The 23,361-nt window shown below is 45.7% G+C and overlaps 1 non-coding gene across 1 annotated transcript; it reads left to right on the top strand.

Moving 5' to 3' along the window:
* The first annotated feature begins 661 nt into the window (after positions 1-661).
* On the top strand, positions 662-746 carry LOC128138617 (small nucleolar RNA SNORD45). Its single transcript, XR_008234089.1, has one exon. It is a non-coding gene; the product is annotated as a small nucleolar RNA SNORD45 (small nucleolar RNA).
* The last annotated feature ends 22,615 nt before the right edge of the window (positions 747-23,361 follow it).

The raw sequence follows: 23,361 nt of genomic DNA, 5'->3' as shown, positions 1-23,361 counted from the left end.
ACTAAAATGAGGCTTTGGAAGGCAAAGCTAAGAGTTTGGAAAGTAAAAATGAGGCTTTGGACTGTATAAATTCGGATTTAGACTCTACAAATGAGGCTTTGGTCCTTCCAGATCAGACTTTGGGGCTTAAAAATGATGCTCTGGGCCCTTAAAATGAGTCTCTGAACCTTAAAAACGGACCTTGGAGCTAATAAATTAGTTTTTGTACTCCATATATGTGGGTCTGGACCTTAAAAATGACTGTTTGCACCCCCCAAAGTAGGCTTTGGTCTTTTAAATTGATGCTTTTTGCCCTAACATTGAGGCTTGCATTATAAAAATAAGGGTTTACACTTGCAAAACTCAGGGTTGAATTTTAAAAATGATGCTTTGTAAAGCACAAAATCGGACTTGCTCACCGTAGCTATCTCCACGGCAGGTTAAATTTCTCGCCGTCTATTGTGTTTTAGTTCCCTTCTCACGCAAACCGTGGTGACAAACAGTACCCAAAAGGCTCTGGTGCTCCCAAACGGTGGCTTGATGGTCTGCGTAACCCACCTCTAGCCGCATCTCAAGGAGCGTAGGAACGGCGTTACAAGTAAATAAGGCAGCGTCCTGCTTTAGGAAGAAAGCGTGTTGGATTTGAAACCCTCGGGTAGGACAGGAGGAGCATGTCTTCTTGGGTCAGCGATGAGCGTCGGCACGTATTATCTGATCCAGAGCCGATGTCTGTCGCCGCTTTAGCTCTGGAATTACTCTGAGACCCAGGAGGCTCCATTTTCCTTAGGCTGTCACCTAAGGGAGTCGAGATAAAGACAGTTTAACAAGCGCAGGGAATAAGAAAGGAAACCAACGGACGTGACAGCAACCACCGACCACCTCTCACCAGCAGGCAGACACCCAGCCATCTCGGTGAGACGGCTGCCTTGGGAAGACTCCCCCAGTCCCGAATTTCTTGCTGAGCGTGACACTACGTGGAACGGACCGTGGTACCTCGTCGGTCAGCTCGGGGCAGCGGTCTCTGCTGTGTCCCCTCCCAGCCAGCTCGCTGGGGCAGCAGAGCGAGAAACGGAGAAGCCCTTGGTTCTGCATAAGCACCGCTCAGCAGTAGCTAAACATCGGTGCGCTGTCAACGCTCAAAACGGCACCGTGCAAGCTGCGATGACAAAAAAATGACCTGTATCCCAGCACAGAAACCCTTCTGTGCCCGCTCACGATTCCTATTCCTATGAGAAACCCATGAAAAATAGGGCATTTGACTTATCGGGGAGAAATGCAAACACGCTCCCGGTCTCTGGCTGGCATCTGGCTTTACTTGCATGACCTAGAAAGTACGCACAAGTCTACGCGGTTTCTTCTGCACCTTGGGAAAGGCGTCTCTTGCCTCGATTTCCAAGGAGAAACTCCCAAAAGCGGCACCACAGAGGTATTCCTAAACCTCGCTAACTGAGAGCAGGGTAGGGTGGCTTTGGGGGGGGGGGGGGGGGCTGTGCGGCTGGCTATGGGGCAGGCGGTGGGCTTTGGGGTGGGGGGGGGCTGCGGGGGGGTTACTGACGCTGTCCCGTAGCGAATTACGGTGGTCGTGGGGCGACCGTTCAGCGTCCGGCCCCTCCTGGAGCGACTCCGGGTGGAGGGTACGTCAACGGTGAGCGCTGGGGGAGCTGCCCCATGGCGGGGGGGAGGGGACACAAAACGACCCCGTTCTGCCCCACGGCTCTGTGGGGTCTCTTCTTCCCGGCCCCACGGCTCGACAGGGCCTGGCTCGTTCCCCCCCCCTCCCCCCCAGGTGGAAATGCGGAAAGCTTTGACGGATTTTGTGCAGAGGGAATTAGAAGCGCTGCGGGGCCAGGCCCAGGCCCTGCACGCCGCCTTGTAGCGCGTGGGGCGCCCTGCTTGCGGAGGAACCCGCCCCACGGCGAGACGGCCGGCCCCACGGCGAGACGGCCAGCCCCACGGTGAGACGGCCCCCACGGCCGTCCCTGCAGCCTTACGGGACCCACGGATGGGACGGACTAACCCCACGCTGCGATGGCCGTGGGGCCTGGACGGACGGACAAACGAGCTGCCCCCCTCCCCCCCCAGCTCCCCGTTCCTGTGCATGGTGCCAATAAAAATGGCTGAGCCTCGGGGATCTCCATACCTGGGTGACAACGGGGGGGTAAAAAGGGACCTGGGGGGGGGGAAATTGGGGTGCTGGGGGGGGGTCCCCGAGAGGGTGGGAGGTGGAGACGAGCGTGGCCTGATCCCACATGTTTATTGAAGCAGAAGCTGGTGTGTTTTTGGGGGGGGAGGGGAGTTCCCCCACTGTGCACACCTGGGGAACCCCCCCCGGAAGGGGCAAAAGGGGGGGCTTGGACCCCCTGAAATGGGGTTCAGAGCCCCCCCGCGCCCCCCACCCCCCCGGAGTGCTGCCACAGAGCAGGGGGTCCCCAAACACAGGGTAAGGGGCGGGGGGCTGGAAACACCTTGTCCAAGTTTTGCCCCCACTCCCTGAACTGGGATGGGGGGGGGGAAGGCGTGGCCCGGTGGGTGTGGCCGGGCGTGGCCGAGTCATCACTCCTCCTTCTTGTCCCAGGGGCCATCATGGGCTGCCGGGGGGGGGGGGCAGGCAGAGGGGGTGTTAAGGGGTCCGAAAGGGTGTTGGGGGGGGGTCGTAGTGGGTTTGGGGTGCCCCCCCCCTCCCTACCTGCAGGAGCGCGTGCTGGTCCAGAAGCCGGTCGTACTCCCGCGTCAGCCCCTCGGCCTGGCGCCGCATGGCCTGCACCTTGTTCTCCGCCTTCTCCAGAGCTGTTGGGGGGGGGTTGTCTGTGTCAGGGTCACCCCCAAAAAAACCCAGCAGCGCCCCACACACACACCATAACACCCCCCCACACCATAACGCCCCCCTGCAGCCCTGCCCGTACTGCGTTTGCTGGCCGCCAGCTCCTCCTTCAGCTTCTCCACCTTGGCCTTGAGGGTCTCGTTCTTGTCGTGGGAGGGGGACGACGGGCCGCCCCCGTCACCCCCTGCCTCCTGCAGCTGCTGGCGGGGGGGGGGGGGAACGTCAGGGCCCGAGGCGCCTGGATGCCTCCTTCGACCCCCCCCCCCCACCTCCCGCCATACCTTCCACAAGGCGTCGTTATCCTCCGTGTAACGGCGGGCGGCTTGGCTGGCGCCTTCCGCCTGTTTCCAGAACGTTTCGCTGGAAGTGCCCAGCACGGCCTGCTGCGAGATGAGGGTGACCAGGCGGCGCAGGAGGCTGCGGGAGGCAGGGTAAGCCGGGCTCCGCGGAACCCCCAGGCCCCCCCCCCAGATTTGGCCCCCCCCCCCAACTCACAAGGAGAGCAGGAGGGCGAAACCGGCCAGGTAGAGGTTGCGCTGGGCTCGGAAAAGCTTCATGTGGAAATGCTCGAGGGCGCCGGGGCTGCTCTGCAGGGCCACCCGCTCCGTCACGTTGTATGAGGAGATTGAAGTAGACGGACGCCTGTAATCTTGAGAGCAGACAGCAGACGACCCTTTATTGCTAAAACACACACATACTTATAGTCACATATTCTGCAAAGTCACTGTACACGCGCACAAACATAAAATATGATTGGTTATATCAACGCTGTACACGCGCATAAACATAAGATATAATTGGTTATACTAACACTGTACACGCGCATAAACTTAGGACACAATTGGTTATATTAACTAAAACACGCGAAACTTGTCTCAGTCTAATTGGTCAAGATAAACTGCCGAATTGCGGTTCTTTGTGCCAAGTTCCCTTTATCTTGGAATGTGCACCTGTGTTCTTCTAATTGGCATCTTTCTTTTTTTGTCTTCTTGTTTATTCTGTTCAAGGTCTTCTAAAGGCATCTGGAATGCTCTTGCGACCGTTAGCTAAATATGTGTCCACAGTGGGGGCGGGCGATCGCCACTCGGGGACTAGCTGGGTGTCGGTCGGCGGGTGGTGAGCAATTGCACTGCGCATCATTTGTACATTCCAATCCTTTTATTATTACTGTTGTCATTTTATTAGTGTTATCATTATCATTATTAGTTTCTTCTTTTCTGTTCTATTAAACCGTTCTTATCTCAACCCACGAGTTTTACTTCTTTTCCCGATTTTCTCCCCCATCCCACTGGGTGCAGGTTGGGGGGGGAGTGAGTGAGCGGCTGCGTGGTGCTTAGTTGCTGGCTGGGGTTAAACCACGACATCCATAAAAGAAAAAAAACCAACAAACCAACCATGTTACTGGAAAACACCCTTCCACTTACGGGTTTCCAAATCAGCTTCTGCTCTTTTGCCCAGCATTAACATAAATCAGGGAAAAAAGATCCTGCTTCTGGTTTTTAGATAACTTGACCTAACTTAGAAGTCACAACTACTTTTTTTAAAAAAACATTTGTGGATATAAGAAAAGATCCAAGTTGCTAACCTCTTAAGACAGCTTATTTGCATTGTGCTAGACAGTTAGAACTGATGGCCAGGAAATGAGAAAAAGTTTGAAATCCACAAAGGGTGACACTACATACAGCACAAGTTTTGGACACATGAAATGTGTTTCATGTCAGTTTTGATTTAAGGATATTCCCATCAGCTTCCTGCTAACATTAAACAAGACAATTTAACACTGGCTTCTTTTAGTTCAATGTCTTTGCTGTGCTTCTACTGATTCTGGAAGGACATTATAGTTGATTGTAGAGGAAGGACATATAACAAAGTGGTCTGTTAAACAGAGCTGTTGCAGCAAATTCAGCATTACCTTGGTTTTGTTTATGGAAGAGGATGAATGAAAACATCAACCAATCTGCAGCTAATGTTGCTAGCAGAGCCTTGTGCTCTTAAACACAGTGTTTGATTTTTATAGTTCAGAGGCTTAGCTGTACATACATCTGTTTTAATCTAAATCCAAGAGCTGTATGTCAGCATGCAGAGCAGCACAAGTCAAGCTGCGTTTGTAGAAGGTGCTCAAACCTGCTTTAGCTAGCTCACTGCCCAGTTAGGCTGAGCAGGACACCAGGCACCTGGGTTTGGAGGCCCACAAGGTTACTGCCCCTGGAACTCCAAGCACAACAAGGCATCATTTTCACCTCCAACCCTCTCTGCTTGCCCTGTCTGCTTAGACTTCTTTGCAGTCAGAAGCAGCACAGGACTGACATGGCAGGCCAATATTAAATTAAAAGCAGCATGAGCTTTTTTTTTTTTGTACACCACAGAACCCTTGCTTTGGAAAGTGAAAAATGGAGAAAGAAACCCCTACTTTGCATTACTAGATGAAACCAGGGGAGAGAAAGGAGTGGGACAGGAGGTGAGGACTGTACTTAATGGATCAAGGGTCTCTACAGAAACACTAGTAGCAAAAGGGGGAGACACATTAAAAAGGTCTCTACAACTCATCATGCTTGTCAAAGAGTTGCAAGAGGCTGTGTTGGCTGCAAATGTTTGTCTCGACATTGCTGCTGCAAAGAGCCTCAACATCCTGTTGCTGTGGGGGAGTACGCGCAAAATGTCCCTGAAGAAACCACCATATCCGCCTGAAGCTAGCAGTGCCTACCAAGCTGTGCTTGCCCACGAGCAAGGTGAAGAAACCACCGTGAACACCTGGGCATGCGCCCATGGAGGAACACGGGGCGGCACGTATGGTAATGAGCTCCGTGGAAATGGGTGGACTTTTCGGAGAAATCGTGGGGACCGGGACAATAAAAGAACTGCGTACTCCTCTCTCAGAAAACTGAAAAGCACCTGAAAAGCAACTGCCACTGAAAAGCAACTGAAGAGCACCTGCAGCGCTTGGAACTGGGACTTTGGCTGGAACCCGGAACCTGGACCCTCCATCACCTGCATCGAGACCGAGTCAACGGGACGTTGCTGGCTTCATGGTGGTGGTAACTAGTCTTGCTATATCTCTTCTGTTTTCTTGCTTAGGTCTGCCTCTTTTTCCTTTCTTCTTCCCTCCGTCCTATCGCTATTACCAGTTGTTACAGGAAATAAAACTTGTAAGGTTGTACGGCATCTGACCTCGTTTGTGTCTTAATCTCGCTCTTGGGATCGTTTAAGAACCCTCCCCGATATTGGATTGGGACTTTTTTTAAATTGGCGTCACGGACAGGATGCCCAGAGATGAGAGTGCTGCACTACTTTGTTGTGGAACCTTTGTGTTAATGTGCAGTCTGGCTCCTGAGAGCGAATAGGGGGAATTTGGATACTCATGTGTGGCCCTCTCAGGACGTAATCCTCCTCTGAGTTAGTGTGTAACTTTGAAGTGTGTCCTCTTGAGAGTGAAAAGGGGGAATTCGGTACTACTGTGGGACCCTCTCAAGACGTAACCCCCTTTGATTTGTGTTGGTCTGTAACTGTAAAGTGTGCCCTCCTGAGAGAGAATAGGGGGAATTTGTTGTTAAGTTGTGACCCTCTCAGAACGCAGGCCCCCTGATTTGTGTTAGAGAAAATGGATGCTCAGGAAACTGTTGATGTTTGTGATTTTTGTGCCCTCACGGGTTGAAGGAATAGAGAAACTATATGATGTTTTAGAGGCGCACCGATCTTGCCCCTCACTCCAGGGACAAGATTGGGCGAAAAACCACTGGTTTCAACCACAGACTGTGGTGGATAGGATAAGAATCTTGCAGAAGGAAGCTAAGGTTAACAAGGGGAAAGGAAAAGCTATAATTTGTGTGGTCCTGGGAGCGAGTCTGGCAGCTGCGATGGAAGAGAGGAAGCAGAAGTCTGGTCAAAGTGATATGATCAAAGGTCTGCAGGAGCAATTGAAAGAAAGTAAACAGTTGTTGGAGGAGGAAAGGAACCTTACTAGGATTTTAAAGAAGGAATTTAGAGAGGTGGATACACAGGCAGAGGTAGAAGTGACGCCTGCGGAGAAAGGGATACAGAAAATCTACCCCCAGGGGGATTTGCAGAGGGCAAAGGAAACCGTAGAAAGCCTCCCACATATGTATCCACTGATTAAAACAGAGTATGTGTATGAGGACAATAGCGATGACCGTCCTCAGGTTATCACCAAAGAAGTCCCATTTAAGGCAACTGAATTAGCAAAGCCGAAAAAAGATTTTGCAAGGACAGCAAAGGAATCAGAGACAGAGTATGTGTGGAGAGTGTCTTTGTCAGGAGGGGATGGAATTTTGTTGTCAGAGGAAGAAGCAGAAGGATATTGGGGTCCAGGTGTGTTTCTAACTACTGGCGATCACCGAGCCCCGTGGTCATTGACTCAGAGAGCTGAGTATTGGGCCGGAGGGCTGAACCCCTTGGAGAGGGGAGATCCCCTTGCCATAACCGGTACGGTGGATCAGCTAGTGGAAAGTGTGCAAAAGGCGGCATGTCTCCAGATGATGTATGATCGGGAGCTCAAGCCCCACCAGGGCTCCCTGATGATGATGCCTGTGGACCTGGAGAGGATGACTCCTCTGATATGGGGACTTCCCGACTCTCTGAAACCCATTGGGATCCAATTGCAAGGGAGAATTCAAAACACCCCCGATGGAGAAAGGACTATGTCCACTCTGGAGGGGAAAATGTCCCCTGATCATCGGCAGTCAGGGAGGAAAGTGTGGACATGGGGAGAGATAGCTCAGGAATTGATTAATTTTGGGAGAAAATATGGCCCCGTTGGGGGATTGTCTCAAAGAACTGAAAACAAGATCGTACGGCGACTTAGTGGGCAGCAATTACCCCCTGGAAGAGAGAGACCCCTAAGTCAACAGGGACTGTGGCAGCTAGGGCTTCAGAAAGGCATTCCCCGGGACTTGATGGATGGGCTCCCGACCCAAAGATTGGAGCAACTTGTGCAGAAATGGTCAGGGCAAAGGGCTGTTTCCAAACCAATTCCTAGTGCCCCACCCTCGATAGACCTTGAGGACGAGCCGACTAGGGAGAAGAAGGTGGCGGGAAACTAGACCCTCCGCCCCCCGAAGTTGAGGGGGGAGGCGGAGGATGGATGTTTGTTAGACAACTCACCTGCAATACCAAAGGGGATTTACTGATTACTGTTGCTGTAGGACCAAAGAAAAGACCGGTGACCTTCTTAATTGATACTGGGGCACAAATTACCGCGCTAAGGTGGACTGAAGCAGAACAATGTGGAATTTCGATTCCATCTAGAAATCTGATTGTCTTAAATGCCTTGGGAAAAACACAGTCAGTGCCTATGACTCCGGTGACACTATGGTTGCCAGGGGAGGAAAACCCTGTCAATACCATGGTGGCCGTAGGATCTTTCCAGATGAATCTCCTAGGTATAGATGTTTTGAAGGGTAGACAGTGGCGTGACACCCAGGGAAACTCATGGTCTTTTGGTGTCCCTCAGATTAGGCAGTTAGCCAAAACATCCAGCATGGAGGTGCATCTATTGCAAACAGCACCTACCCTCCCCCCTTCCAAATTGACAAATGTTAAACCCTACCCAGTGCCTCTAGGAGCAAGAGAAGGAATTACGCCAGTTCTGGAGGATTTAAAGAAACAAGGGGTTGTAGTTCCCACTCACTCCCCCTTCAACTCTCCAGCATGGTCAGTCCGAAAACCAAACGGCAAATGGAGATTGACAATAGATTACAGGAGGCTCAATGCCAACACAGGTCCACTAACAGCTGCTGTACCAAACATTGCTGAATTGATAGCTGCCATTCAGGAACAATCCCACCCTGTCATGGCAACGATCGATGTTAAGGATATGATGTTTTTTATGGTCCCTTTACAACCTGAGGACCAGGATCGCTTTGCCTTCACCTGGGAAGGACAACAGTACACCTTTACACGATTGCCTCAAGGATACAAGCACTCCCCCACGCTGGCTCACCATGCTCTAGCACAAGAGCTGGAAACAATTCCCATAAAAGCAGAGGTAAAGATCTATCAATATATAGATGACATGCTCATAGGAGGGAGGCAGGTAGAAGAAGTTAGAGAAACCCAGAACAACATCATCACCCATTTGGAAAGTATAGGGTTGGCAATTCCACCTGAGAAGATCCAAACCCCTTCAAATGAGGTAAAATTTTTAGGAATCTGGTGGAAGGGAGGCATGACGTGTATCCCACCAGATACTCTTTCCTCTCTTGATCAGATCAAGATGCCAGAGTCAAAGAAAGACTTACAGCATGCACTAGGGTTGCTTGTGTTTTGGAGGAACACATTCCTGACTTCTCAATTCTTGCTAGACCCCTGTATGACCTGTTGCGAAAGAGAGCTCAGTGGGAATGGACTCCGGTCCATGACCAGGCTTTACAGCTGTTGGTGTTTGAAGCGAATGCCTATCAGGCCCTTGGTCCCATTCACCCAACAGACCCGGTTCAAATTGAGTGGGGGTTTGCCAAGACTGGACTGTCAATCCATTTGTGGCAAAAGGGTCCAGAGGGGCCTGTTTGGCCCATTGGTTTTTATTCTCATAGCTTTAAAGATGCTGAAAAAAGGTGTATAACTTGGGAAAAAGGTCTATTTGTAGTTAGTTTAGCTCTGAGAGAAGCCGAACGGACCATCCGGCAACAACCTATAGTGCTCAGAGGTCCATTTAAAGTGATCAAAGCAGTTTTGGCAGGAACTCCACCCCCTGACGGGGTGGCCCAGAGAGCCTCTCTGCGAAGTGGTATGCACAAATAGAACACTACTGTGAAATCTTTTCTGTATCAGAAGGAGCCACAAAAGTGTTAAATATACAAGATGAGGTAAGCCCAGATAGAGAAACCTCCGAGCTTTTGCCTGTAATACAAGTAGCTCCTCTGTTTTCTGGACAATTGCAAAATGTCTGGTTCATGGATGCCTCGTCGAAGCGGGAGGGAAAAATTTGGAAATATCGAGCTGTGGCACTTCGAGTAGATACCAAGGAACAGATCATTACTGAAGGGGTGGGTAGTGCACAAGTAGGAGAACTAATTGCCGTGTGGAGCGTCTTCCAGCACGAGGCTCAATCTGCTGCTTCTGTCTCTATCTATACTGACTCTTATGCTGTGTTTAAAGGTTGCACTGAGTGGCTTCCGTTCTGGGAACAAAACGGATGGGAGATCAATAGAATACCTGTATGGCAAAAGGAAAAATGGCAGGATATTCTTACCATTGCCAGACAAGGGAAATTTGCAGTAGCATGGGTAGCATCTCACCAACCAGATGACGCCCCGGTGAGCCGATGGAATGCCAAAGTGGATGAGCTAGCCCAGCTAGCTCTCCTACAAAGTACCCAGATAGCAGAAAATTGGGAACGTCTGTTAGAATGGCTACATGTAAAACGGAAACATTCAGGAGTTAAGGACCTCTATTGTGAGGCACAAGCCCGAGGGTGGCCAGTTACTAGGGAAGAATGTAAAACTTGTGTGTCTTCCTGCGAACAGTGCCGCGTCCGTTTGGACAGACACCCGCTGGAGGGTGACCCCCTGCATTTGAGAGAGGGAAAAGGCCTATGGGAGGCTTGGCAGATTGATTATATCGGTCCCTTTTGAAGGTCAGAGGGAAAGTACTACATACTGGTAGGTGTGGGGATAGTATCTGGACTAGTGCAAGCTAAAGCGTGTGCTAAGGCAACAGGAGAAAACACAATAAAAGCTCTGAAAGAATGGTTTGGAATTTTCCCCAAACCACAGTCAATCCAATCAGATAACGGCTCACATTTCACAGCCAAAGTGGTCCAGGAATGGGCAGCCCAGGAGGGAATTTCGTGGGTGTTTCATACTCTGTATTACCCACAAGCAAATGGAATTGTGGAAAGAACAAATGGTCTGTTAAAACACTTCCTCAAACCGCATAAGCCAGGATGGGCTGAGAGAGTGTGGGATGCAGTGACCAGCGTTAATAGTCGCTGGGGAGTAAATGGATGTCCAAAGATCACAGCATTCAGTCCAAAAGCTCCAACAATCATGCCAGCCCCACATGGTCCTGATCACCCCAGCAACCCATCTCATTTCCCAGGACAACCTGTTTTGGTCGAACTTCCCACAGTGGGCACAGTGCCACTGGTGTTGGACACACCCCTTAACAAATATACCTGGAAGGCAAAAGATGCCTGTGGAAAAATTCATGAGATTCATACTAGATGGATTGTTCCCTCTTTCTAACCCGAGAAGCGAATTTGTTTTTTGTTTCATTTTCAGGAAGAAGCAAGTGGCTCAGACGTACCCATGGAAGAAGAGGAGCAGACACGATGTTACTCTTAATTATGTTATGTTGGGGATTTACCTATGAGGGTGAAGGGAAGCCAATTCTCCCACCTCCCCCCAACCCATATGATCCCTTTAAGGATAACGAATTTGGTTTGTTAGCAAAAGCTATAAGCCAAACCTTTAATCTGAGTCACTGTTGGGTTTGTGGAGGACCTCTAGGGTTGTCAAGCTGGCCGTGGACCTCCACATCCCTCACTCCAGAACAAATCGTAAGCAATTATAGTGAAACTGATAGTACTACCTGGGACGATAGTGAAACATGCCCAATTCAATTTCCTACTGTGGGTAGATATTGTTTAAATCGCACCCAGAAGGGAGGGGTCAATGTCGGAGAAAGCAGGTGTCAATGGACACTCACACATCAATTGGCTAATGAAGAGAGAGGTGTTTACATATGGATGTGGCTTGATGAAACCAGCCGCAACAAAGGGTTTAAAGGGTTTTGGTCGAACAAAAATGAAACCTTCTTTCTCCGATGGCCTGGAAACCATATTTACCATCAAATTTGTGAGTGGAAGAACAACACTGGTGCCTGGTATTGTACCAGCCAGACAAACAACAACAGGCCAAGCGCCTTTTATAGCCCTTTGGGAAATGAGAACACAACTTATTTACAATTCCCAAAGACTGCAGCTGGACCATTTGCCAACGGTGCCAAAGCCAAAAAAGGCCATTATTGGATTTGTGGACATACTGCCTACAAACAGCTACCAGCGAATTGGTCAGGGATTTGTTATATAGGGATTATCCGACCTCTGTTTTTCCTTCTTCCAGAGGCGGGTGGTCCTCGATTGGGAGTAAGACTATATGATAATTTAGGGGACAAAAGGATTGCACGTAGCAAGCAATCTGTTGACGTTAAAATAGGTGGAACACAAAAGTGGGGGGAAAATGAGTGGCCTCCCAAAAGAATAATTGAGCATTATGGGCCTGCCACTTGGAATCCCAGTGAACCAATAGCAGGGGCACGAGGACCGATTTACAATTTGAACCGCATAATTCGATTGCAAGCAGTCTTAGAAATTATTACCAATAAGACTGCTAATGCTATAGACCTTTTAACTCAACAATCTCAACAGATGCGTACTGCAATCCTTCAACACCGCATGGTTTTGGATTACTCACTAGCTGAAGAGGGAGGAGTATGTGGGAAATTAAATGTCTCTAACTGTTGTTTGGAAATAGACGATGTAGGTGAAGTAGTTCTTCAACTGACCACAGATATTAGGAAACTAGCCCATGTCCCCGTTCAAACATGGAACAGCTGGAACGGTGATTTATGGTCTTGGTTACCCGGAGCACCGTGGGTAAAACAGCTTCTGTTTTATCTGTTGTGTGCATTTGTTGCTTTGATGTTTGTGCCATGTACTATTCCTTGTTTTATTCAATTAATCCAACATGTCATATCTAACATGCAATTTGTATCTACTGTCTCGCCTGATGGTGTAAAACAGATTTGTGTCGTTCGCCAATCAAAGCACGCAACTGTATCAATTATTTAGGCACATGCGCTCTGGGCTGGGGGCGTGGAACTGCGTAGGCACCCCCACACACTCAGGTTAGTCAGACCATCATCTTTAGCTCTGCAATCAGCCAGAACGTATACCCTTTTGATATTTAATTTTGTGGCAGTTGCTCTGTTGGCTTTCGCTATATGTATGTGTTTGTCTTGTAAGTGTACCGCACGGTTTTGGAATTTTGTGGCAGCTGTTTTGTTGGCTCTCGCTATACTTTTTTTTGTGGTATGTATGTGTTTGTCTTGTAAGTGTCCATGTAAACCGTCTTGTTATTGTACTTGTTCATGTAGACAACCACCTTCTCCCCCCTGTTCCGGAAGACCAGGAGCACCTCCCTAGGCCCAGGCTGGGACACCTTTTAGTAAATATTGTTATCATTATTGTTACCTTATTATATGTTTGGTGAGAATAGTGTTAATCATTGTTATATAGTGTTATTGTTCATTTACCTTTGTTCAAATCTGGGATAGAAGTTTCTAGGCCCAGACGATGCATGTACCTTAGGATAAGGGAGCACAGAAAGTAGTTTTCCCGCCACGCATGTGAACCCCAACACCAGCAGACCGCGCGGACTGTTAGGGCTGTGACCACTTTGTGGTATATTGCCGAAAAAATGACGGAGTATGACTATGTGTTCACGTTGATTCCAATTTATCATATAGCCTTTGCTTTGATAACGGTTATCTTAATAGTTATTCTAATACTTCTTTTTTGTCCTTGTAACTGTTCACCATGTAAATTGCCGTCCTGTTCTTTTATTGAATCTTTGTAACCTTGAAATCAATTTATAGTATGTTCTGATATTGTACAGTTAGTTAAATTCATAACGGTTAGTTGATGTTAAGTAGATGTTGTTAGTTATTAGATGTTGTTGTTTAACTTACTTAGAAATGTTATAATTAGGATAATTGGTATGATATTGTTGTTTGTTCATGTTGTTGTCTAATGTAGAAATATTGTATTAACGTAAAATAAGCCTTGGAAAGCCAAATCACCTTATCTTGACCTTTGGTTTTTCTTTTGCCGCATTATGTGAAGTCATTTTGATAGAAAGTTGTTAACTTGATTATATCGTTGTAGTATGCACTTTTTCCCTCTTTCTCTTTCTATACTTTTACCCTCCACGCCACCACGAGGACAGCAATGTCGAGCCACGGGGTGGTGTAAGAGACTGTGTTGGCTGGAAATGTTTGTCTCAACATTGCTGCTGCAAAGAGCCTCAACATCCTGTTGCTGTGGGGGAGTACGTGCAAAATGTCCCTGAAGAAACCACCATATCTGCCTGAAGCTAGCAGTGCCTACCAAGCTGTGCTTGCCCACGAGCAAGGTGAAGAAACCACCGTGAACACCTGGGCATGCGCCCATGGAGGAACACGGGGCGGCACGTATGGTAATGAGCTCCGTGGAAATGGGTGGACTTTTCGGAGAAATCGTGGGGACCGGGACAATAAAAGAACTGCGTACTCCTCTCTCAAAAAACTGAAAAGCACCTGAAAAGCAACTGCCACTGAAAAGCAACTGAAGAGAACCTGCAGCGCTTGGAACTGGGACTTTGGCTGGAACCCGGAACCTGGACCCTCCATCACCTGCATCGAGACCGAGTCAACGGGACGTTGCTGGCTTCGTGGTGGTGGTAACTAGTCTTGCTATATCTCTTCCGTTTTCTTGCTTAGGTCTGCCTCTTTTTCCTTTCTTCTTCCCTCTGTCCTGTCGCTATTATCAGTTGTTATAGGAAATAAACCTTGTAAGGTTGTACGGCATCTGACCTCGTTTGTGTCTTAAACTCGCTCTTGGGATCGTTTGAGAACCCTCCCCAATATTGGATCGGGACAAGAGTCCATATCCAGACCCTAAGGCTAAAGGGATTAATGATGCCATTATTCAAACCAGATATTTTCCTACTTCACATACAGACAACTTCAAATATTAGCTGGGTTAGTCAAGAGATGCTGAGAACTATTTAACATATCTGACCCACTTCGTCTGGAATGGCATGAGGAAATGCTCAAAGAACAGCTTCAACACTTGATTTTGAAAAGATAGCTTATTACATCTCCTTATTTCTAATTGTTGCCTTTACTTTTCCACTGAGGGAAGATGGATTTCTCTCTCTCAGAGTAGCTTTATCCAACTACAGACATGGCTTTTAGTCATCTAGTGGGTTCCCCCCGCCCCCCTTCTCTATGAGCTCATTTTTCAAACTTTTTTCTATGTGTTTTCCAAAAAGCTGGAGCGGGGGGTATTAGGACTGTGGTCCTATCAACTAGTCTCCCCAGTCAGAATGGCTGTTTACTTGCAAGTGTAACTAGGCCTTGACCTAATTTGCCTCGCCTTGTTTATAGGCATTGTCAACTTCCACTTCATAAGTAAAAATAGTCATAATGAATATTTTCCTTCTTATGCTATCATTTTCATAACAAATACAGAAGGAAAGCCTATGTTTAATTGCTGTGCATTACATCTAAATTAAAACACCTACAGCAGCAACTTCCTACATGTTTTACGCATTACTTGCAGTGTACAACTCGCACTTCAGAAAGTTTGCACAACACAAGAATGGGTTTTAGACTTTGCTAGCATCCAAGATCTTTCCAGTGTACAGAAGGCCACCATCTGCCTTTCATTGCCCCATTCTTCCTACAGAGACTATAATTAGAGATTGACATAAAGGACAATATCAATTAGATGATAGATATTGTTAAGAGCAAATTCTTTTAGGCAATAGCAGGTATTTTTCAGTTGCTTGGATGTATTACTGAAAATTTGATCTCACAACTTAAAAGTTGAGGAAAATGGCACTTGGAAAGTTTTATTGAGAGAGTTACTTATGCCCAATAGAATTTGTTCCCTTTTTGGTATTAAAAAAAATAGAAAATAAAAAATCTTACTTCTCTCTCTCAACTGTAGCAGGCTGCCAGGCGTATACAAAGAAGAGATCTTAAGAGAAAAAGTAGCATGCATGGCATACTACCTATTCATCCATCAGCCTTCTGTTTAAATGAGAAGTCTCTGGCAGTTTAGTATTTTGCCAACTCTTGCTATGATTTCTCCACCATAGTGAACAGCTCCAATGTACTTCTGTTCTGAGAGATCCTAATTTTATACAAGAAGTTAAACTGATTTGTTCCAAGTTTTGTCACTTGTTCATAGCTTCACAAAGCTGCAAGCCATTTCTCCTGCATACTCCGAGAGACAACGGATAAGTTTACACTATTACAGTTCAGGGAGTTGCCCTCAGCCATCAGGGCGCTGTATGAGCCTTCACTGTGAATGCGTCTCTCCGACTCATGAGGTCGGCTTGCCTCCAGCCGGGTAGAAATTTATCACTTCAACGTTTTCCACCCTCACCACTTGGGAGGAGGAATGAACGGAAATCAGCTCCTGAACCCCCCAAATTGATAGCACAAAACAAAACAAAACCCCCAAACAACAAACAAACCAAATCCAACCAACCAAGAAAACCCCCAAAACCCCTGACCTTCACTGAAGTAACACCAGCTACACCTTCCATTCCTACCACACAAACTCATGCTAAAAAAAGCCTGCAGACACCTGCTGGCAAGTTAAAGCACCTTGCTCCTGATGCCAGCATTCAGAGAAAGCCACTTTTTTTTCCACCTTGAAGCTGGGTCAGTAGCCTGAGAGCAGTGCCAAGCCGCAGCTGCAGGCAGCCCATACGGCACAGATATTAACTCATCTTCTCTCCAACTTCTTTTATCTCTGCCACGTACGCTTCCTATGCTGTTGCCTCATGATGATGTATTTGGCCTGCTCTTGTCCCTGAATTGTTATTTTCTTGCTTCCTGAACTGGAGATTTTAGACAATCTGTGGGATGGATCCTGGGTTTTGTTCTGGTTTATCTTTAATAAATCTATCTATAACACATATATACCAAAAGGAAGGACTGACCTGACACTGCAATAATAGATAAAAGAGACTCCTCTATCTCCAACTGAGAGAAAGCAGCTTGGCTATTTGGGCTGACTAAAGTGAAGAAACTCAAAATTGTCATAAGATAACAGTGTTGACTTTTCCAAGAATTTGCTCAATCCGTGTCAACTAAGTTGTTAGAAAAAGAATGCTGCAGGCTGACTTCTATTGGGAAATCAATTTCTACAGCCCTGTTCAGCCAGTAATCAAAAGGGTGGCTTTCCACCTGATCCTTTAATTGTTTTTAATTTTGATAGGTAATTATGGTTTCCTCCCAAAGAGTTCCTTTTTCAGAGTCCTCTTTTCAATCAGGTACTGCAGTTTTATTTTAAATAATTTTACTGCAAGCACAGACCCCCTTTGTTAAAGCAAATTCAAATTAGGCCATTTAAAAATTAACAACCACTTGTATTCTCCACAACTATCTTCTGCATACTTACTTCATTACGAATCACCTGTTGCAGAAGTTAAGTGCTACAGCCTCATTTAACAGCTTACAAGTAGTAATACATTGAATTTCTGTAGAATACTTACAGTTCCCAGCCTGGTCTGCCACCTGCTGAGCAAATTGTACTGGCTCTCACTGGATGACCTTCTGGAGTGGAGAGAGGAAAAAGCAAAAAATCCCATTCAGTTTATCTGAAGATAATTTTTTAAAAGACATTCTAAAGTTACAGTTCCTTACCACTGGTGGGTATTGATAGTCCTTGGGGGCCCAGACAACTTGCTATTGCTGGCTGTCTTCGCACAGGAACCTGATAGCCCTTGTGAATAAATGCAGACAGTTGGAAAATAAGCTCTACTAAAATATAAGAATTGCTGCATATGTTGGAAGAAAGCTTACCTTCTCTTCCAACTAACTGCTGATGGACAGAGAGGAAGATGTAGAAGGTTCAGCGGCAGTCACCAGAGCAGCAGGAGGTGTAAGTCATGAGTGCTGGTGGAGGCGGTGGCGGCTGCTGCTGCTGTTGCTGCCAAATCTGCTGATGGAGCCTTTTTGTGTAGCCAGTTCCATTTTTGAAGTTGTTCACAGCCTAGAGGCAGAAAAACATTTACAAAAAAGGTAAGATGAAACTTCAGCAGATATACGAACAAAAGCCTTCACAGAGGAAAATTACTTGTGTATTCCTGTAAATGCTACCAGTCCTAAAAGAAACCAACATACAGATATATGAACACATCCCATTAAACACTGATACTAATGACTGGTAACTCAGAGTAACTGTATTTAAAGTACTTCAGTGTTAACGCCGAATTTGAAAGCGAGGCAATCACGTTAAACAAAAGTGTGACCTGAATTTGCCAGATTGCCTCTAAAGAGTTGTAAGCTTCTGTGACAACAACAGATAATGTATTTGAAAAGTAAATTTAGCCTTATTCAATTACACCTTGCTTAAGGCGATGTAAATTAATATTTTCTTCCCTTTCAGCTTTTTACAAATAGCCTTTTCTTACAAGCACTTTACGTAAACGTCGTGTTACCTGGCATAGGCACTTGTTGGCAATTAAAGCATCAGGCGAAACATCTGTCTGATGACACGCTGGGCATGTATGTTCCTCAGATTCCAGTAATGCTGTTCTAATACCTGTGTATAATTAGAATAATCAAAATAGTATTTAGCCAAACTAAGGAAGTTTTGGGGGTTCTAATCAATTATAGAAACACATATATGATCACTGGGTGAATATGCTCTTGAATTGAGAGCATGAAGCTATAAATGTTTAATAGTGTAAAAAATTTCTAGTATGCGGCAAATAACTATACGGTTTTGATATTTCACTATTGTAACATCTGAAGATGTAGCATAGGCTGTGTCTTGATGTTTCAACTAGTCTTTTTCCCACTATCTAGTACAGCGAAAAGTCCCCAACCTCAAGGTTAATGAATAAAACACATCTCGAAAAACCATTAGTAGGTTCAAAAAACCATTAGTAGGTTCGAGTTCTGAAGGTTTTACCCATCTCTCCCGTGGAGAAGAATGTGGATTAAATGCTTAACTATCTGCTTGTTGCAGACCACTGTAAGTCACCAGAGTTGGCTATATAATTTTGTATGAGAGAAAGGGCTGTGGACAAACTAAACGCATTCAATATCTAACACTGTAATCACCTGCACAGTTAGCCACTCTTCTCATACTCGTCCTTCCGCATGTAAAGAAGATTTAACTCGATATGTAAAAAAGGGGGGAAAGCTTCCTGGCTTTTTTTTCCCCTTTATACGAGAAGAGCGCTTTCGTATTCAATTCATATTAAATATTAAATAGAACTGGTAACAAAGCTACTTGGTTATCTCCTCTTTCTGCTTTCAGAAGATCAGATGTAATGTTTTGAATCAACAAATAAGGGCGTAACACTAACATTCATCAAAATAAGTGTTTCCACAGCAGGGAATAACAGCTGCATCAGTCATTATATCCTTACAAATCAGACATAACAACTTGTCTGGAACAGGATCATCATCTGAAGAGGACAAGTACGGCTCCTCTGGTAAAAAGGGAGGCTTTTCCTTCTTTCCTCTAGCATAAGCTTCCCTGGAGGAGGGGTGGGGAAGGAAAAAGAAACAAGTTAAAGATGGGTAAAGGAAAACTTTTCCAAGCTTTGGATTTTATCAAAGGAAGATAGGAGATGGAATTCTTCTCACTCCACATTAGCCTTCTAAAACATAGGCACTTAGTTTAAACTACTCTTCTATAGCCACAACACTGTAAGAGGGAGGGAGGAACAACTTTCTTTCTGCAGAACTCTCCCATTCATTGGATCAACTAAGAAGTAAGCTCAGACTAGGAAAATATTTTTTTGACAGCTAGAAATGAATCCCACCTCTCCTTTGCCAGAGGGTAAATGTAAATTGCAGGCTCAGGATAAAGGTAGTCTCTGAGTAATTACATTTAATAAAAGGAAGAAGTCTATGTTACAGCTTCTACAAAAGGAGATCCATGATGGAAAACCAGAAGTGCTATCAAGCGCATTTTAAAACAGCCACTCTTGTCAGCACGCGGTAGTATTTTCTCAGTTTCTAGCAACATGAAAACTTCAGTCTGTTTCACACAGGGGATTTAATAAAAGTCAGAGGGGGAGGAAATCTCAGTCCAACAGCTACCTGCTAAATTTGGCAAGAAGCCTTTGAAACAGAAAACAGAAGCAAAATGAGCTTTCAAGGAGAACAACTCCACTGTAAACACTACTGAAAAGTTTTGCGGAAATACAGATTCTTAGCATACCACAAGTTTAGCCAACTTCCAGGGGCATGAGCAGAAGGACCACCCTCTTTCAATATTAGAAAGTATCACAGATTTTCAGGTTAAGATACAATGACAGTGCTTCCTCCCCCATAATGACAGATACTGACCAACTTGGTTGCATTGCCACTCAGACATTTATGCGTGGCTTCTCTCATTCACTTTTTGGTCAGTCCACTTAGTTCCATACTTATGTATTAATAGTTGGTATTCCATATTTTCCAGAGCTTGTCAGCATAGCACCCTTTGTATTGGCATCTTTCACCTCTATCATGAAACTCCTTGGAATTCCTGTGCTCTTTTTAATTCTGGGAACAGACTCAAAATTTTTGTCCTGTTCAAGAAAAGAGAGGCAGACGTACCTCAAGACCCACACTTCAAATGACGTTTCCCTGATTATTTTAAGCAGCAAAAGCCTTTAATCCTCTCCTTTTACCTAGTGTAAGGGTTGCTCAACTGAAATACTTATTTTCCTACATGAATATAGCCAGGATGTTCCAAAAGCTTGAGCAGAGTTTTTAAGTCGAGTGACATTCTTTGCCTTAACTTCAGGTTCCTTAAGGCTGTCATATGCCTTAGCTCACCCTCCACTCAGAGAAGAGACACAAACCCACTGCTCCTCCTCCAAAGCGCATTTCAGAGTGAGAGCTTAAGCCGGTGCTCTGAATCAGTCACTGGAGAAACCTACATTCACCGTCTATAAATGAAGGTTGAATTCATACCTCACATGTATACCTTCAGTGACTAACGTTAAATGGCATGAATACTCAACCAGGGACTTAGTGTAATTAAAACATGCAAACATTCAATAGATGGGGTCAAGAGAAATGCCTTCGTTTTATACAAAATAATAAAAACTGTGAACTGTCAATAAAAAGAGTGGAAAACAGAAAAATTTCCAGTAATACTGAAGTATATAAAAATATGCACGAAAGTTCACAGACAAAGATCTATGGACATATTTAATGTCTACGACCTAGAAAGAAAATTTCACCTTTGTAATTCCAGCTTTCCCTCGACTTTTGAAGGGCTTTGCAACATTGCCATATAACTCTGCCTTTCACCCCAAGAGAAACAATTCTTAATATGAGTATTCATGTATTTGTTACGTAACTGCCAAGGTAAAACAATTAAAAACTAGAGTAACACCAGAAGTCCCCCACAATCATACCCCATTTGTTGGGCAGTTCTTCATGTAGTGGCCAGGTCTTCCACAAAGAAAGCAAGTATATGATGGCGGAGGTGGGCCCAAGGGTTTCTTCATGTAACTAAGAGCTTTGGGGGAAAAAAAGAAAAAGGTAGGCATGTGTCTCTCTTGTTAAAACACACATCTCTGCAATTTTCCCATAATCTTCAAAGAACAGCTTTCACATAATCAACACTTACTTGATTGGATCGTATTCACGGCAGGACTGTACCATCAAAGCTTTTATTTCATCTTCTTCGGAAGCATTGGCTTCAGTCAGATTGGCAGTCTGTTTAACAGGTAATTATTTGACATGCGCATTAGAAACACATTTAAGCCCACACAGCCAAAGACAACACCACTCACTCGATCCTGTAAAGAGCAGCACAACGCTAGCTGAGGTTGCATGAAAACAGTGGCTTACGTAAAATATAGCTGTACCGAAGACGCTTTGGGGAGTCCTTGTGCCATTACAGGGTGTATATGTGCCTGTTAATCTACCCGAAAAGAGCATCCTTGGGCACTCAGAACCTTACGCTCTCTTTGTGCCTTACATAAAGACTTGTGTAACTAATCCAATTTTCTTCCACGTGGACGTAGGCCATGTGCAGCAAAAATTACACTATCCAGTATTTTTAAGCTGACTTCTGAGCTCCAGACTAGTTGAAGGAGGAGACTTCCACTGTACGCTTAATTGAGAAAGATGTATGCAAGGATCATTATTTACATTTTGCAGCATTAAAATGACACACAACTTAAGATTTGGGGAGGTTGCTTTTGCTTGCTGAAATTCAGCTTCTGACACAGAAGCATTGTTTAACCTTCAGGTGCACAATCTCTCTTAAATCCTCCACAGAGCTGATGGGGATAGGCATGTCTTGCGTCCCTGAATACCTGGGACTGGGAAAAGGCCTTGCTGGAATGTGTCTTCACGGCCTTAAAAAGGATGAGACATCCAGCAACCATCCTTACCATGTGTATTCTAAGATAAAAAGAAATACTGGCAACACTGTTTATCATGGGGAGGAAGAATACAGCTGGAAAACTGTAAAGAAAACCATGTACCAGCAACACAGGATTGTGGATGCAATGTGTGTTATTTCATGAAAAACAACTTGAAATAAAAACTGATGGTTGGTGGGAGTTGTGCATAGTAAAATGTAGCTGGAGTACGGTCAGAATACTTAAACCAGGGAATTAGAAAGATATTTCGAACATTGGCATAAATAATACAGATTGTAATTCAGAAGCAGAGCACACCCCCCCCCCCCCCCGCCAGGGAAGATTCATAACGGCCTCTTTCATACACACAATATTTCTTTCTGTGGAGGTGAAGGCAGGCTGAAAACCACAGAAGACAGCCAGGAAGAGCAGAAAATTCACTGCAGTAAATACACAAATTGCAAAGCATGTTCTAACTTGACCTCACACAGGGTCACATGTACCCTCATTTCCCAAAGGCCGGTGTGACAGCTACGCTCGACCCCATAACCAAACTAGCCATAGGTTGGTACAGGCTCCAAAGGAGGTAAAGGCCTGAGCCATAGCCGGGCCAAGAACTCCTCTAGTTTCAATCTCTTCTCTGAAAACCCACAAAGGAGCCGAGTGACCCAGTGAGCACCGATGCATATGACCTTGGAACACTCATCATGCGATTAACACAGGAACAGCGGGTGGCTTTTCCAAGACTCATTTATCAAGGAGCAAAGAAAGTTGCGGGTACAAGGAGTCTCATCCATACCCTTCCTATCACGTGTAATTTGACTAGGAGCCAGCCACTTTATCCCATAAATACGACAGCCTAAGTGAGCCCTCTTTCAGCTCTCCCTGCTAGGCAGCGTGGCTGCACGGCAGTGATCTCCCCTTGAGCTGGGACGCCTCTCAAGGTTGCTCCTCGAGGCAGAGAGACCTGTTCTCAATGGCAGATCTTTGCTAAGTGACTGATAGCATGCTGAATTAATACTAATGAAACATTACTGATCCATGTAGCTACTTAATATTAACTATTATAAACTTTGTATAGATAATTCCATTAGACATAAACTGTTGTCCAAGTCTGAGACTAAGATTGGACCGAGCCGCACCTAGGCTCCAAAAGGAGTTTAGAAAGCAAGGGGGTCCCCTCTGAACCTCGTGACTCAACGGGAGGGTCTTCCTTACCCTTCTGCGTCTCCGGTCTCTGTGTGAATCATTCCAGCTCGATTCTAACTCAATTCTCCTTTCTATGTTTCTTCCATGCAGTAATTAATAAGGTGAACCTTGCCATCCAACTTACTGAACCTCGGGAAACCACTGTTAAACTTTGTTAAATTCCAAAAATTTATTGAACTCTGTCAAATTATTATTTTACCTCAATAAAACAGATTGATGCTTCTCTCCTCC

This window comes from Harpia harpyja, unplaced genomic scaffold, assembly GCF_026419915.1.
Source record: "Harpia harpyja isolate bHarHar1 unplaced genomic scaffold, bHarHar1 primary haplotype scaffold_65, whole genome shotgun sequence".
NCBI classification, from domain to species: Eukaryota; Metazoa; Chordata; class Aves; order Accipitriformes; family Accipitridae; genus Harpia; species Harpia harpyja.
The sequence above is the reverse complement of the archived record's forward strand: the minus strand, read 5'-3'. Positions and strand labels throughout refer to the sequence as shown.